Source organism: Mirounga angustirostris, unplaced genomic scaffold (assembly GCF_029215605.1).
Source record: "Mirounga angustirostris isolate CCGP_5_RB_7025 unplaced genomic scaffold, mMirAng1.0.hap1 SCAF_6, whole genome shotgun sequence".
NCBI classification, from domain to species: Eukaryota; Metazoa; Chordata; class Mammalia; order Carnivora; family Phocidae; genus Mirounga; species Mirounga angustirostris.
In genome coordinates, this window is record NW_026991714.1 from 31,876,699 (window position 1) to 31,893,162 (window position 16,464).

General features: G+C 38.8%; 1 long non-coding RNA gene and 1 other non-coding gene across 2 annotated transcripts in view; one reads left to right on the plus strand and one right to left on the minus strand.

Annotated features, from left to right (window-relative positions):
- The window catches only part of LOC129045871 (uncharacterized), a 69,063-nt gene that overhangs the window by 35,901 nt on the left and 16,698 nt on the right, over positions 1-16,464 (minus strand). The gene's annotated exons all lie outside the window — the stretch shown is intronic.
- On the plus strand, positions 4,904-5,034 carry LOC123847244 (small nucleolar RNA SNORA63). Its single transcript, XR_006791486.1, has one exon. It is a non-coding gene; the product is annotated as a small nucleolar RNA SNORA63 (small nucleolar RNA).

The following is a 16,464-nucleotide window of genomic DNA, read 5'->3' on the forward strand; positions in this document are numbered from 1 at the left end:
ACTGAGCCACCCAGGCACCCCCATCTTGTATATTTTCTGATCCATTTCTAGAATCAGCCATTTCTCCAAGGAATCCTTGTTCCTTTTGTTGAAGAATGGAATTAGAAACTAAGATGTGAGCACTAAGTGTACTTGTTACTACTAGGAGCAACAGCTTTCTCCACCTTCTCAGCTGGTAGAGCAAGGAAATATATGTGTGCATATGAACCTGTGTATATACACATTCACTATAAATACATCTATATGTAAGCATCTATATCTATATTAAGCTGTTCATACTGTTATCTCCAACTCTATTCTGTTATCACATAGCTCATTCTAGCCTCCATCTCTTGCTTATTTGCAAACCCCACTCCAACAGTGAGAGATCTGGGTCCCACTCCCTGAAGTCTCCAATTGCAGTACACACACATATAGTGGTTTCAGAACTGTTAGCCTGTGTCCCTGTGGGAAACAACTCTGTCAACTAGAGGACAGTTAATACTTCCTCTTGACTCTAATCCTGCAGACTCTACTCATTCTCAGTTGCTTAGGTCAGGCCCTTTTCCCCCAACCCTTTCAGTGAGGTTTTTTCATAACCTTTATTTTGCAGTTAGTTTCTTTTAGTCACATTCTGTATTCCATCTCGGTTCTCCTGAACTCAACGTTTTTTGTTTTTTCATTTAAATACATTAAGGTTCATTCTTTGTGCTGTGAAGTTCTATAGCTTTTGACAAATGCATAATCATGTATTCACCATTAGAGTATCATACATAATATTTCACCACCCTAAAAATAAATTCCTTGTGCTTCACCTACTTAAACTCCCTCCCATGAACTGCTGACAACCACTGATCTGTTTATTGTCTCTATTTATTGTGCCTTTTCCAGAATGTCATATAAATAGAATCAAACAGTATAGAGCCCTTTCACTTGGCTTCTTTCTCTTAGCAACATGCATTTAAGATTTAGGCACCTTGTTTGGTGACGTGATAGAACTTGTTATCACTTCCTACTTGTCACTTGTTCATTTACTTTAGGGGCTTACCCATGATACTATACATTTTGTGAGGACAAAGACTCATCTTTCTGGTTCTTCATTTTATCCTCAGTGCCTAGCATAGTGCCTAGTAGATAAAAAAAGATCAATAGCTATTTGCTGAATGAATCAACTCAATTAAGCCCTTTCAGATATTGTTGTGTAAAAGCTCTTTGCTCTGTTCTACTGCATTGTTAATATCTGGATTATAACAAAAGTACTTGCTATCCAATTTTATTTGCTAATTACTAAAAATTCCTTAGAATTTCTATAAATTTCATTTTAACATAGTATTTCAGCTGTAACTTTATTTGTGACAAATATGAAATTGCAATAGCTAATTGGTTTATTTCTTTTAGTATTATGCATATAATTTGAACATATAAAAATAGCATTTTAAAAAGTCTAATAACTTTGGCATTAATTTTTATAACCTGAGAGAAGTCTCTATCTGTATTTACTTATATTTTAAGAAAAAATTAACTTTTTAAATTATATAAACTCTTTATAGAAATAGAAAGCACATACAGAATAATGCATAAGTCAAAAGAGTACAAATCAATGGATTTTCCACAGTGAACATATTCAGGTAATCTTCACCCAGGTCAAGAAATAGGATGTTGCCAGAACCTCAAAAGTTCCTGTCTTGTCCCCTTTTAGTCACTACCTCCTAATGAAGTTGCTCACCCTTCTGACTAATTTTGCCTATTTTTGAACTTTATATAACTGGAATCATGAATTACATATGATTTTTGTGTGTGGCTTCTTTTGTTCAACGTTGCGCTTATGAGATTTATCCGTATTGTTGTTTTTAGATTTAGATTTTTTTCACTGCTAGATAATCTTCCTTGTATAGAATACATGACTACTTATTCATTCAATTGTTAGTAGGAATTTAGGTATTTTATAGTTTGGGGTTATTATGAATAATGCTGCTGTAAATATTTAAGTATATATATATATATTTTAAAGATGTTATTTATTTATTTGAGAGAGAGTGGGCAAGAGAGAGAGCACAAGCTGAGGGGGGAGAGGGAGAAGGAGAAGCAGACTCCCAGCTGAGCAGGGAACCTAACTCGGGGCTCGACCCCAGGACACTGGGATCATGACCTGAGCTGAAGATAGATGCTTAACCAACTGAGCCACCCAGGTTCCCCTAAGCATATGGTTTTGATGAACATAACATAAAATGTGTTGAGTATATACCTAGGAGTAGAACGGTTGGGTCATAAAGCATATATAATGTTATAATATAATCTATCTTTAAAACAAGGTCAGTATTTTACTGATTGTCCTAGGAAGTTAGAGTTGAATGTTTTTAAATTCACAGTATTTAATAAAACCATATTGTATTGTATTTTGTTTAAGAATATGATCACCCCCACTGCCCCCTTCTCAAAGATTCTACATTCTAATCCCTGAGATCTGTTTAATATATTACCTTACATAGCAGAAGGGATTTTCAGGTATGATTAAATTAAAGATTGTGAGATGGGGAGATTAGCCTGGATTATCCAGGTGGGATTATTATAATCACAAGGGTCTTTGCAAGAGGAAGTAGGAAGGTCTGAGTCGGGAAGGAGATATGATAACAGGAAAGAAGAGGTCAGAGAGAGAGATTTAAAGATGTTGCACTACTGACTTTGAGGGCAGAAGAAAAGGACCATGAGCCAAGGAATGCAGAGGACCTCTAGAAGATGGAAAAGAAAGGGGACATATTCTCCACAGAAGAGTCATTGGCAATGGAATGGACTCTCCCTTTGAGTCTTCAGAAAGAACACAAATTTGTCAACAATGATTTCAGCCCTGTATGACCCATTTCAGACTTCTGACCTGTAAAACTGTAAGATAATATTACTTAAAGCTATTATGTTTCTAATGTGTTACAGTGGCAGTAAGAAACTAATATAATACTGAATATGTTCTTTTATTTCTTATTAAAAACCTTTTTTGCAGTCTTTTGAGAAATACGAAATTCGGATTATACTTCTAACAGCAAGAAAAATGATTTAAAATTCTTCTTTTTTTTTTTTTACCACTAGTGTATTTTATTATTTTTTGTTAAGTTTTTACTTTCAATTTCAGTATACAGTGTTATATTAGTTGTAAGTGTACAATATAGTGATTCAACAATTCTATACATTATTCAGTGCTAATCTTGATAAATGCACTCTTTTAAAAAAAATATTAGATTTGGGGCACCTGGGTGGCTCAGTCGTTAAGCGTCTGCCTTCGGCTCAGGTTGTGATCCCAGGGTCCTGGGATCGAGCCCCACATCAGGCTCCCTGCTCAGTGGGAAGCCTGCTTCTCCCTCTCCTACTCCCCCAGCTTGTGTTCCCTCTCTTGTTATCTCTCTCTGTCTGTCAAATAAAAAAAAATAAAAATATCAGATTTATTTATTTCAGGGAGGAGAGGGAGGGTCAGAGGGAGAGGGAGAGAGAATCTTTAAGCAGACCTTGGCTGAGCTTGGAAGCCCGATGACGAAGGGCTCAGTCCCACAACCCTGAGATCACGACCTGAGCCAAAACCAAGAGTCAGACACTCAACTGACTATGGCACCCAGGTGCCCCTTTGTAAGTGTACTCTTAATCCCCTTCACCTATTTCACCCATCCTCCACCCACCTCCCCTCTAGTAACCATCAGTTTGTTCTCTATAGTTAAGAGTTTGTTTCTTGGTCTCTCTCTCTCTCCCCTGACTTCCCCCCTTTGCTCATCTGTTTTGTTTCTTAAATTCCACATATAAGTGAAATTATATGGTATTTGTCTTTCTCTGACTGACTTATTTTGCTTAGTGTTATACTTTCTAGCTCCATCCATTTTGTTACAAGTGACAAGGATTTCATTCTTTTTTATGGCTGAATAATATTCTATGTTATATATATATACATACACATACATACCACATCTTTATTCATTCATCTATCAATGGACACTTGGGCTGCTTCCATAATTTGGATATTATAAATAATGCTGCAATAAACATAGGGGTGCATGTATCCCTTTGAATTAGTGTTTTTGTATTTTTGGGGTAAATACCCAGTAGTGTGACAACTGGATCATAGGGTAGTTCCATTTTTAACTTTTTGAGGAACCTCCATACTATTTTCCACAGTGGTTGCACCAGTTTGCATTCCCTCAGATGTGGTCTTTTAAAAATGAGCTATCTTAAGTTCTACTTACATTTTAAAAAAATCAAATCTCTTACTTTATTTTAGTACATAGTTTCATTTTTTTTATTCTTATGTTAATCCCCATACATTACATCATTAGTTTTAGATGAAGTGTTCCATGATTCATTGTTTGTGCATAACACCCAGTGCTCCATGCAGAATGTGCCCTCCTCAATACCCACCACCAGGCTAACCCATCCTCCCACCCCCCTCCCCTCTAGAACCCTGTTTGTTTTTCAGAGTCCATCGTCTCTCATGGTTCGTCTACCCCTCCGATTTCCCCCGCTTCATTCTTCCCCTCCCGCTACCGTCTTCTTCTTCTTCTTTTTTTTTTTAACGTATATTGCATTATTTGTTTCAGAGGTACAGATCTGAGATTCAACAGTCTTGCACAATTCACAGCGCTTACCAGAGCACATACCCTCCCCAGTGTCTATCACCCAGTCACCCCATCCCTCCCACCCCACCCCCACTCCAACAACACTCAGTTTGTTTCCTGCGATTAAGAATTCCTCATATCAGTGAGATCATATGATACATGTCTTTCTCTGTTTGACTTATTTCACTCAACATAATACCCTCCAGTTCCATCCACGTCGTTGCAAATGGCAAGATCTCATTCCTTTTGATGGCTGCATAATATTCCATTGTACATAGTTTCATTTTAACACTAAAGAGGACTCATCTTCTGTATGTTAAATTCTACTGCATAAGATGCAGGATCTAGTTACAATGTAGCTATAAAGTGCTGCCTTGTCTTTGCCCCCTGCTCAAAATAAAGCTGTTACCTTTCTAGCCCTGTCCACCATGGTGCTTAGCAGCCAGGGATGCATGGTCTCAGACACGTTTACCAAGTAAAACACTGCCTTGAGGGGCGCTTGGGTGGCTCAGTCATTAAGCGTCTGCCTTCGGCTCAGGTCATGATCCCAGGGTCCTGGGATCGAGCCCCGCATCGGGCTCCCTGCTCAGCGGGGAGTCTACTTCTCCCTCTCCCACTCCCCCTGCTTGTGTTCCCTCTCTCGTTGTGTCTCTCTCTGTCAAATAAATAAATAAAATCTTTAAAAATAAATAAACAAATAAAATTCTACTGCATAAGAATTGATAACACAGGTTAATTTCAACTAAGTACTTATTCAAGCTACTTTTTAAAATATTACATTTATTTCAACTAAGTATTTCTATAAGCTACTTTTCAAAATATTGCATTTATTTTAGTGATACCATATTTATTACTTAGCTTGTTTTTCTTCCACAGTTTTATTTGTTCCTTTTTCTTTATTTTGTTTGGCCACCCTCATTTTTTAATCTCTCTATAGTTCACTCCATATTCCAAGACTATCCTCTTTTTCTTGGGAGGGGCAAAAGTTTGCCCTTTTCAAAGTCATATATAGAAGAGTAGCTTTTTGTGCTGAAATTCAGGAAGCCAGTAATTCATGAGTGTCCTTTACTTACATTTCTAAAATATGGCTTAGTAAATGAATTAGTGGACATAAAGACAGAAAATTTCAGATTTAAAAATTGCTATTTCATTAACCTCCTTGATCTCTATTTTAATTAAACTTGTTTTTGATCTAAATTTGGACAAGATTCATATGATCAGCATTATCAACAATAGCCAAACTACGGAGAGAGCCCAAATGTCCATTGACTGATGAATGGATAAAGAAGATATGGTTTATATGTACAATGAAATATTACTCATCCATCAAAAAGAATGAAATCTTGTCATTTGCAACAACACGGATGGAGCTAGAGTGTATTATGCCAAGTGAAACAAGTCAGTCAGAGAGAGACAAATACCATATGATCTCACTCATATGTGGAATTTAAGAAAGAAAACAGATGAACATATGGGAGGGTGGAGGGGAAGGAGAGAGGGAAACAAACCATAAGAGACTCTTAATCATAGAGAACAAACAGGGTTGATGGAGGGAGGTGAGAGGGGGGTTGGGCTATATGGGGGAAGGGTAATAAGGAGGGCACTTGTTATGATGAGCACTGGGTGTTGTATATAAGTGATGAATCACTGAATTCTACTCCAGAAACCAGTACTGCACTATATGTTAACTACCTAAAATTTAAATTAAAAAAAAAAAAAGATTCTTATGGTCAACTAAGTAGAGAGAGGAAAAGTATAAGCAAGACCTATTAATGTTCTCTGGACTCCATCTCTCCCTGATTTCCCCCAAATGTTTCCATCTATGTTCTGTGACCTTCCTTTTTCACTAGAACATAGCCCCTCTTTAACCCAGCAAAGAAACATTTAACACTTGGATTCAGAACAGAAATAAAGAAAAGCATGAGAATTAACTGAAAGTCCAGGAAAATTTTGATTGCCAACATTCCCTAAATTAGAATATGGCCACAACCCCTGGCTAAATCCCAAACCTCAAAGCAGCAGCATGGTAGCAAGGATTATCTGATCTATTCCAGGGAAATCAAATCTACTTCAGGGACTCTGAGGCCATATATAAATTGTAACAAAGACTAAAACAACAAGATTTTTAATATTATAAATATTGTATTATTTTTTACAGATTAGACAGAAAATATTTAAACTGTCTTAAAGTAGTAAGTGTAGTAAGAGTAGTATTCTTTTTTTTTTTTTTAAGATTTTATTTATTTGACAGAGAGAGAGACAGGAAGAGCAGGAACACAAGCAGGGGGAGTGGGAGAGAGAGAAGCAGGCTTCCCACTGAGCAGGGAGCCCGATGCGGGGCTCGATCCCAGGACCCTGGGACCATGACCTGAGCCGAAGGCAGACGCTTAACGTCTGAGCCACCCAGGCGCCCTGTAAGAGTAGTATTCTATGAATATACCAAACCTGATTGATATAGAGTCCTATTGATTGACATTTGGATTGTTTCAAGGTTTTGACTCTAACAGATAAAGTTGCTGTGAATATTCTTGTACATGTCTTTTGGTGGAGATGTATACTAATTTCTCTTGGATATGGAAGTGGAATTTCTATGTCATAGGGTATTTTCCATGATATACTTTAGTAGATACTTCCAAAGAGTTTTCCGAAGTGGTTGTACCAGTTACATTTCCATTAACAATGTATGAGAATTTTAGTTGTTTCAAACCCTTTCTAACACTTGGCACTACCAATCTTTTTATACTTTTAGCCTTAAGGTAGTTATATCGTAAAATCTCTGTGGCATTAATTTGCACTTCCTTGATGACTAATACCACTAAACACTTTTTCATGTGCTAATTATTCATTTGGATATCTTTAATGAAGTGCCTGTTTAAGTCTTTTGTCCATTTTTTTTGGATTGTCTTTTTAAAAAAGATTTATTTATTTTAGAGAGAGAGAGAACACACACGACTGGGGGGAGGAGCAGAGGGTGAAAAAGAGAGAGAATCCTCAGGCAGACTCCCCGCTGAATCCAGAACCTGACACGGGGCTCCATCCCAGGACCCTGTGATCATGACCTGAGCTGAAATCAAGATTTGGCTGCTTAACTGACTAAGCCACCCAGGCACCCTTGGATTGTTTGCTTTTTAAGAAAATGATTAATGGGTGATTTTTAAAACATTTTAGGTATGAATCATTTGTCAGATATAGATATACATATATATGTCAGATATTAATATATATAAATGTCAGACAGATTATACACATATTAGATATGAATGTATATATCCCTTAGGTTGGCCTGTAAGGCAATGCTCCAGAATAATCTTAAAAGGGCACACTATCATCATTTTGCTTTATTTCTGCAGTGTGTATAAGTTTTCTTAACACATTTCTGCTTTGTTTAATAAAATTAACATCACTATCTTATGGTCTTCAGCTGTTCAAAAGTACCTTTCTTTCCACTTAATGATACATTTTAAGGATAATGTTGAGAATAGCCAAAAAAATTGCTTTTGTTTAAATACAGGAAAAGGCAAAATTATAGAACAAAAATTGTCACCACTCTCACCACTCACTCTTGTATATATTTCAATTCATAATATCACAACATGGTCCAAAATATTCTGTCTTCACATTAACAGAAATAAGTGGAGGACGAGAAAAGGCAGGAAGCCCCAGAGGTGTGTGAGGCTTTATCATGATGGAAAGTTCCCTCTTTATGTGGTGGCCCAGAAATTTGTATATCTTGGTAAAATACTGTTTATTAAGATTTTGGATAGGTGAGGTACAGTTCTTTTCTTTGAAAGGTGAGGGGCTCATTCTCAAGCTGAAAGCTTGAGAAATGGGTACAATTTCCATAGAAATTAAAAACCTAGAAATTGATTCTCTTACAATCATCTCTTCCTGTATATCCCTTGGAAAGCATTCATGTTTGGAGACACACATCTCAGCTAGAGAAACTCTGTATTAAGACTTGTGTTAGGGTGCCTGGGTGGCTCAGTCGGTTAAGTGTCTGCCTTCGGCTCAGGTCATGATCTCAGGGTTTCCCTCTCTCTCTCAAATAAATAAATAAAATCTTTAAAAAAAAAAAGACTTGTGTTAATCATTCACAATTGAAGCTACTTCATAACTTCAGTTATCAGAATTCTCAATTGCATTCGGGAGTGCTGGATACCTTCATTGGCCCCTTCATACCACTTACCACCCTTCATCACCCTGCTCTCTACTCTGAGAGGCTGGGGGTTTTAATGGATTAAATCAACAAGCACCTCTGCCCTCTGGCTTCCAGAAGGGTTTAGTCAATGGGAATCCCTGACAGGAGATTAGAGAATGAAAGAGGGTATTGTTAACCCTGACTCTTCCCCTATGAAATGGCCTTTCAGCTGGCCACATTACTCTTTTGAGTCTCTCTCCTGGGTTCTATAACTCCTCTGTATTCATCCTTTCGGCCCTGGAAATGGAACAGTTCTGGTGTTGGCAGCCCAGTGTCTTGCACTATGCTTTGTAGCTTCCCAGCACTGCCACATCTTTGCAACTAGCTCCTTTGTAAATAAACCCTTCTTAAACATTATCCTAATTTGGGAGTGCCATCTGCTTCCTGCTGAGACCTTAACTGATACTCAATTTAGCGATTACTGGCTATGCCCGGGTTCCCTTGTGAATAGCTCCAAATATGTTTTGGAGCCAAGGAGCTCAAGCTGATCATGGATAGGATATTCTCAGGTCTGAGAGGTGCAGAGGCACAGAGCCACTCTGCTGGTTTTCCATTCCATTGTCCCCTGCTACACCAGGATGAAGCAAGCATTAGAATGATCTAAACCTGGAAGCTATAGCTATTTTGGAGGCCTTGCTGGGTGGGTAGGCTGCAAAGTATCCCCAAAGGTCACAGCAGAATCTGCAGTGATGATAAAGATCTCAGAAGGGCAAGGCAGCCTACAAAAAGCCCTCCAACAATAAAATGGACATCTACTGAAGATTAGGGAAAATAAAAATCATAACAGCATAGGAGGGAAAAATTTAAAACTATTCTTTGGATATAACTGCTTCCCATGTTCAAGGGACCAAATATTCAAACACCATTTCCCATGTTTGAATACCAAGGAAGTTGATCAATTTATCTAGAGTCCCCTTGAGGATACTCACAGTTCCTGACTTAAGTTGCTTATATCCCTGTTCCTTGCCAGTCTCTTTATTTTAAATCCCTGTAAAACCTCCACCTACCTTTTGAGAACCCTAATCTTATACTTATCATAGTTTATTATCCCAGGATCCAGCCTCTTTTGTCTTGTAGTTAATATCCCTAAAGCTGGGTATTCTGTTTTAGAATAACCTCAGCAGGCCAGTCCAGGATAGGCGATGGCCCTACAAATCTCATCAGAAAGCCCGAGTGGAGAAGAGCACTCACAATAGTGTTTAGCTTTTACCTGAGTATGAGAAGGTGCCCGCCGAAGGGTAACCCTTAAAGTAGGGCAAATATTAGTTCTGACAGAGTATAGCTTCCTAAGCCCTTAAGGAGAAAGAGAATCACTTTCCCAAACTGCCTCTTCCTTGGCAAAGCTATCAATCCCTGCCTTTGACCTTGTTAGCCCTCCACATTATGCAGAATGCTTTAAATTACTCATTTTCCTCCTTTCCCAAACTACCCTTCCCACATTGTCACGTCTAGTCCTAATAGGATTAAGGACCATAGTCTTTATAGAGTGATAGACATTTTAATGGCTACTTCCTTAGCTACCCCACCCCCCACACACACCAAATTCCTTAAAAGCTTTTCATTTCAACGTCCTGTGGTACTCCCAGCCTTAATGGAAAACAGTGGCACCTGCCCCCTCTCTCCCTGCTCCCTGTCCCATCCCTTGAAGTGCCTCTTTTTTTTTTTTATCTTGCATATTTACCTAAGTCTAAAAAGTAGGCTTAGTTTGAAATTTCAGGGTCTTTCTTTTTTGATATTGCTGATTCTAAATACCGTGACGAGCTGTTCCTTTACGAATGAAGCAGTCGCTGCAGGGGCTGCTGGCACACAACCGAGGCTGTCAGCTTTCTTCAGGAACGCCTTCTCTGCCAACGTCACAGCCTCTTCTCAGGGAGGCCCACCTTCAGTGCACTATATACACTGGGTATAGACTACCAGCCTCCTCATCCTGACCTGGGTGAAACCAACTTTGAAGGGCTATCTAGTGTCAGAGCTTCCTGGAGCATTGGCTGATGCCTTCCTTGAGACTCCATTACAGCCCAACCTTTGCTTAATCCTCCTTCTTTTCCTTCCCTTTTGAAGAACGATCCCTAATAATCTTCCAGCGGTTACCTTCTGGGGAATTCACCTGGGGCATGACTACATTGACTTCCTAATGTAGGAGATGAGGTCTTTCCTATCCTGCACAGCACTCCTCCATCCTTTGCCCTGTCACGGCTTCCTTTCATTTCACTTTCTCGGTGTACTTACATTATCATTTGTAGATAAATTGAAAGAGACATGTTAGCAAATGCTTGACCTTTCTACCCTAAGGAAACTCTGGTTAACCTGACTGATTTATGAGCCTGTTTTGCAGAAGTTGACTAGCCACTCGTAAGACTAGCTAAGACTGGAGAAAACAGAATTGCTGTTGTTGTGTGGAAGGAACCAAGAGTGAATGGAAGTTACCTCCATGACAACACAGAGGCCCTGCCATCTCCCCCCACTCGTCATGCTTACGCCACCATGTAATGAACACGTGTCCCATGAAGACACATGATTCCTAAATGCTCATGCTTAGAAAGGAGGGCATCTCCCTTTTCCCTATATCCAGTCAGCATCACCCTACATACCTGGTGACATCCTGACCCCTTGCCTTAAATACACAAACCCCAATCCTCCAGGGAGGAAGAAGATTTGGGGCTTGTCCTCCAGTCTCCTTCTTTGGCTTCCTCTCTAATAAACCCTTTCTTTGCTGCATACTGGATGTCTCAGTGGTTCGTTTTGCTGTGCATCTACCACATGAACTTGGAATCAGTTATAAAATCAGCATGCAGTAAAATGATAAATTATTCACAGCTGGGTCACATCCTTTACTATGACTATATTTTGTTTCATGAACTTTTTCTTTCTCCTGATGTAAACAGTCACCTCATATTTGTATTTTCTTGGTTTTTAACCAATTATCTCCTCATTCCAATATTAAAACTAATTCTCCTTTGAACCTGGTCACTAATATTAGCTATTCAGTCAGTCTTATATTATTCTTAGAGACATTGCTCTTGGAGGCCTCTGTTCTGTTCTAATCTGGTCGTTCTCAATGCCTGCTGATGGCTGTTGTCTTGGCATTTCTGTTCACCATCAGTCTGAGAATTCCTTTCATTTATCTCTGGGCTTGAATCCCATGTTCCCTGGATTCCATAACTTCTTCTTTCTTGCTTTACTCCCTCATTTCACTCGGGGCACACTCTCTAATAGCTTTCTGGAAAGGAGTGTATGGGAGGTAAACTTTTAAGACCTTGCATTTCTGAAAATGTCTTTATTTTCTCCTCGTACTTGGTTGATAGTTTCATTGAGTATAGAATTTTAGATTAGGGATCATTTCCTCAAAATCATCAAATCTTCCATTGTCTTCCAACTTCCTCGGATGCTGGTGGGAGGATCCTATCCTATGTGAGTTTTGTTTGCTGATCCCTGAAAGCTTTGAGGATTTTCACAGTAACCTTGGTGTTCTGAATCTTCATGGTAATGTGACCTGTGTCTCTTTCTGGCCAATTAACTAGGAGTGAGCCCTTTCAGTTTTGAGCCTCTTGCTCTTTAGTTCTGGGAAAATTTCTCTCACTATTCCTTGGATGCTATCTTCTCCCCATTTCTTTGTTCTCTCTCTCAGGTATGGAACCTCCTGGCTTATAGTCTAGTTTTCTTGTTTATTCGCTTTCTCTTTCCATTTCTGACTTTTTATGCTAATTAGGGATAGTTTCTCAACTTTTTCTTCCAATCTTTCTGCTGATTAACTTTTTACTTTATTTTTGCTATAGTTTACTTCCAAGAGACCTTTCTTCTTCTCCTTCTTCTTCTTCTTCTTCATTGTCGTCGTCTTCTTCTTCTTCAATAATATCTAATTTTTATTTCAGAGACTGAATAACTTATCTGAGTATAACAATTATAGGGTTCTTTTTTTAAAGATTTATTTATTTTAGAGAGAGAGCTAGTGGGGGAGGGGAGAGGTAGAGGTAGAGAAAGAATCCTGAAGCAGACGCCCAGCTGAGCGCAGGGGCTGGATCCTAGGACCACAAGATCATGAGCTGAGCTAAAATCAAGATGCAGCCACTTAACCAACTGAGCCACCCAGGCATCCCTAATTATAGGGCTTTAAAAAAAGATTTTTCCTCCTTGTTTCTCCCTTTTCCTTCCTTTTGTTTACATGTTCATTGCCTTTTATGTTGTGATTTTTTGCAGATGTTGATGACCCTGTGCTATCCAATTATTATTTTTTAAGAGTGAGACACTAAAAAACAGATTAGAAGCTCTGTGTGCTCAGATGGAGCTTGTCCTCTGGTGGACTTTACCATTAGGTCATTATGTGGGGCTCAAAAGAGGCAGTATCTGTAGTTCTTTTCTCTTGGGCTAGTCCATTTTCTTGGAGAATAATCTCCCCCTTTTTCTGTTTGGAGGTTGTATACCTTGGTTGCTAGTGTTTTGGGAATTAGGTGATGGAAATTGCAGCATTTGATAGATCAATTTTTAAAAAATCCTTCGTATTAAGTCTGAAGTCTCTGCTCCTCCTACTCTCTCCCCCACCTCATCAGCTATGCCTGATGTACTTGAGGCTTAGAGCCCCTATGGTTCAACTGCTCTAGACAGTAAATACATCTTCTATATGAGAAGGTGTATTTGCTTTGTTGCATAGGGTGGCCGGGACCAGGGTTATAATCCCATTTTTAAAAGACTTTCAGATAGTTCTCTTAAGCCTAACCCACAACCCTATTTCCAGAGATACTCATTGCCTCTGATTCCTTCATCCTTCCACAAATCTGTCGTAGAGTTGATTTGCATCTTTTGGAATTAGATGCTTAGATTTCAGCTTTCTCTAGACCACTAAGTCAGTTCTCTTTTCTATTTCCAAGGAGATTTCTTCTTTGGTTTGAGGACATATATTTTCCTAGTTGTGTGTGTGTGTGTGTGTGTGTGTGTGTGATATTCTTCCTCTTTGTCATCATTGCCTTGGGGTTTTGGGAAGGAGAAGAAATATATGTTTTGTTTTGTTTTTTTTTCTGTGATTAAATGACAGTCTCCCTTATGTCTCCCTTTTCTTCCATGTTTAAATGATGGTCTGAGGGAGAGTGAGAAAGAGTCTTACTCTTTCAGCTACATGCTCAAGAACATTATAGAGTATAATTTTCATTGAAAAGATAGGGACACAGAGTTAGTGACCAGCCTGGTATACAGTGTAATTCAATGCTGCTAATTGTTACCCAAGAAAGGCCCAGAGGTGAGGACATACAGGACAGATTGGTGAATACATGATGTTTGACATTCTTTGGGTGATTCAAATTAAGTATGTGGGACATGAAGATACAGAAATAGGAGGGGCAAGTCTCAGACTCACGACGAGTCTGAGGGCTTGAAGAAACAGAATAGGAATAAGCATGCCAATAAGACTTTTTACTATTTATTTTTTTCCCTTGATGCCATCCTTTATGCTGGGTGAAAAAAAGATAAAGTTAAATAAGTAAAGGTGTTGCTCCTATTTTGGTATACTTCAGTTTAGAATTTAGGATTTATAACTCATCTATTTCAAAAGGATAAGGGGTAGTTTAATGTATTTATAAATACAAAGTGGACAATGGATTGAATATCTTCTGTTTGCCCTTCCAGATCATTTCTCTAACACTCTGCTATATGCCTTGGGAGACTGACTTGGACAGGTTACATCAACTCAGCTCTTGTGCAATCTAGCTTTTTGTTGAATCCAACAAGAGGGAGGCTGCAACAGGAGATACAGGGAAAGAGGGAGAATAAACTAGGGTATTTCTTCCCTTGATGCCCTCCTCGCATTATCTTCTCTCCAGCTTTCTCACCAAAGGTGACTACTCTTCTCAAGGCACCAACTCTACCTGACTCTCTCCCTACTGCCTACTCTTTTCTCTCATCATGCAGCTGGTATCACCTCTCACTTTTTAATTTTGGTAGGAAGTTCAGCTATGAGTGTACCTGAACTTCCAAACAGGATGCATAATGTTGAAACTGAATAGTTTTAAACAACTTGAGCTAAGTGCCTTCCAGACCAAATCACTACAGGTTGCTGAAGGGAGTAGGGGTTTTTTCCCCTCAGGCTTTTTGTTGCCTCTGGGTACATGACTGAGGGATCTAAGTTGCCAATTTGTGAATTTGGTGAGTATATTTTAATGACTCTTCTTTTAAACCCTCATACCTAACAACTAAGTTAAATTGATATGCTTCTAGTTGTTGGCTATTTTGCAGAGTATTATAACTGATGAGGCAGGGCTAAAAGAAGAAAAATAAGTCTTTATTCTTGAGGATGTATCCTGTTCCAATAAGGAAATCTTTCCACTTATTTCTATATTCCCACTTTCTTAGAGGCTTGGGGGGGGGGGCTGCATCCACATTGATTCACATAAACTATGTTGTATAGCCTGAGATTTTAACATGATGATAATGAAACAAATACATCTGTGAAGTGGTCTTTAGGCAAAGGCTTGTTGGAAATATGATACTAAAACACAGGGTCATGGTAAGATAAGATCCAAGGTAGCTTAAAATAGATCAGTGGTAAGATTTTTATGGACTCAAATTATTTAAATCAATTTCCATAGTTGGTTTACGCCTTAAATACTACTTCATATTCTCTTTCTAGACTATTCAATATCATAGCTGGGGTTTTTTTTTTAAAGATTTTATTTATTTATTTGAGAGAGAGAGAGTGAGAGAGAAAGAGAGCACAAGCAGGAGGGAGGGGTGGAAGGAGAAGGAGAAGCAGACTCCATGCTGAGCAGGGAGCCCGTTGCAGGACTCGATCCCAAGACCTGGGATCATGCCCTGAGCCAAAGGCAGATGCTTAACTGACTGAGCCACCCAGGCATCCCTCATAGCTGGTTTTTTGAAAAGTATTAATGTATAAAAAAATTTCCATGGAAACACTTGGTAATTATTAAACTCTAAGAACAAATGTCATTTAGAGGAAAGAGAGTATTAAAACTGGTAATTATCCGTCTGGAAATTGTGAGTTCAAGCACTGATAGAAATGTTGCTTTTTAGGGGTCATGGTTAAAAGAAACACTGAAAGGAATATACCAGGAGCCCAACATACTGTTTTGCATGGTTACCTTGTGTGGTGACAGGGTAAGAAATTGTATTCATTTTGTCAATATGTGAATATAAAACTCCATGGACCAGTTACAGAGAAGCTGTCCAAGGGTTTCGAATATAGATACCGAGCACTGTAGGTAACAGGTGTGTTGGAAACGTGTTAATTGATGGACCTGCTTGTGTAAATGCATGGTGAGAAATCATGATTACTGTACCCTTCATGTGCTGCAGAGGGAATAAAAGCTTAAATAAATGCAAAGGGGTGGGGGAGATCCTACGTAGTAAAATGCTGGAGAAAGTAATCTTTTAGTACACTATTTAGCAAGAAAAGGATAGGCTTTTTTCTATGTCAAGGCAAAAACTGCTGTTGGTCATATCGGCCAAACTTCTGTTGAGGAACATAGCAGTTTACTGAAGTCTTAAATGTCAGAGCTTAACTAGTCTACCCATAAACTCATGATTATCCATGAGAAACCATAAGGGAGAAGATGCTGCAAGTTCAGAAGACCATGTGACAGGAGACTAAATTTCATTAACAACACCCTGAGAGGAGCCAGGCAGCCAAAGGGAACAGCAGGAGGAATCCCCACCACTTAACACAGAAAATGTTTGTAACAGGCCCGCCTCTAC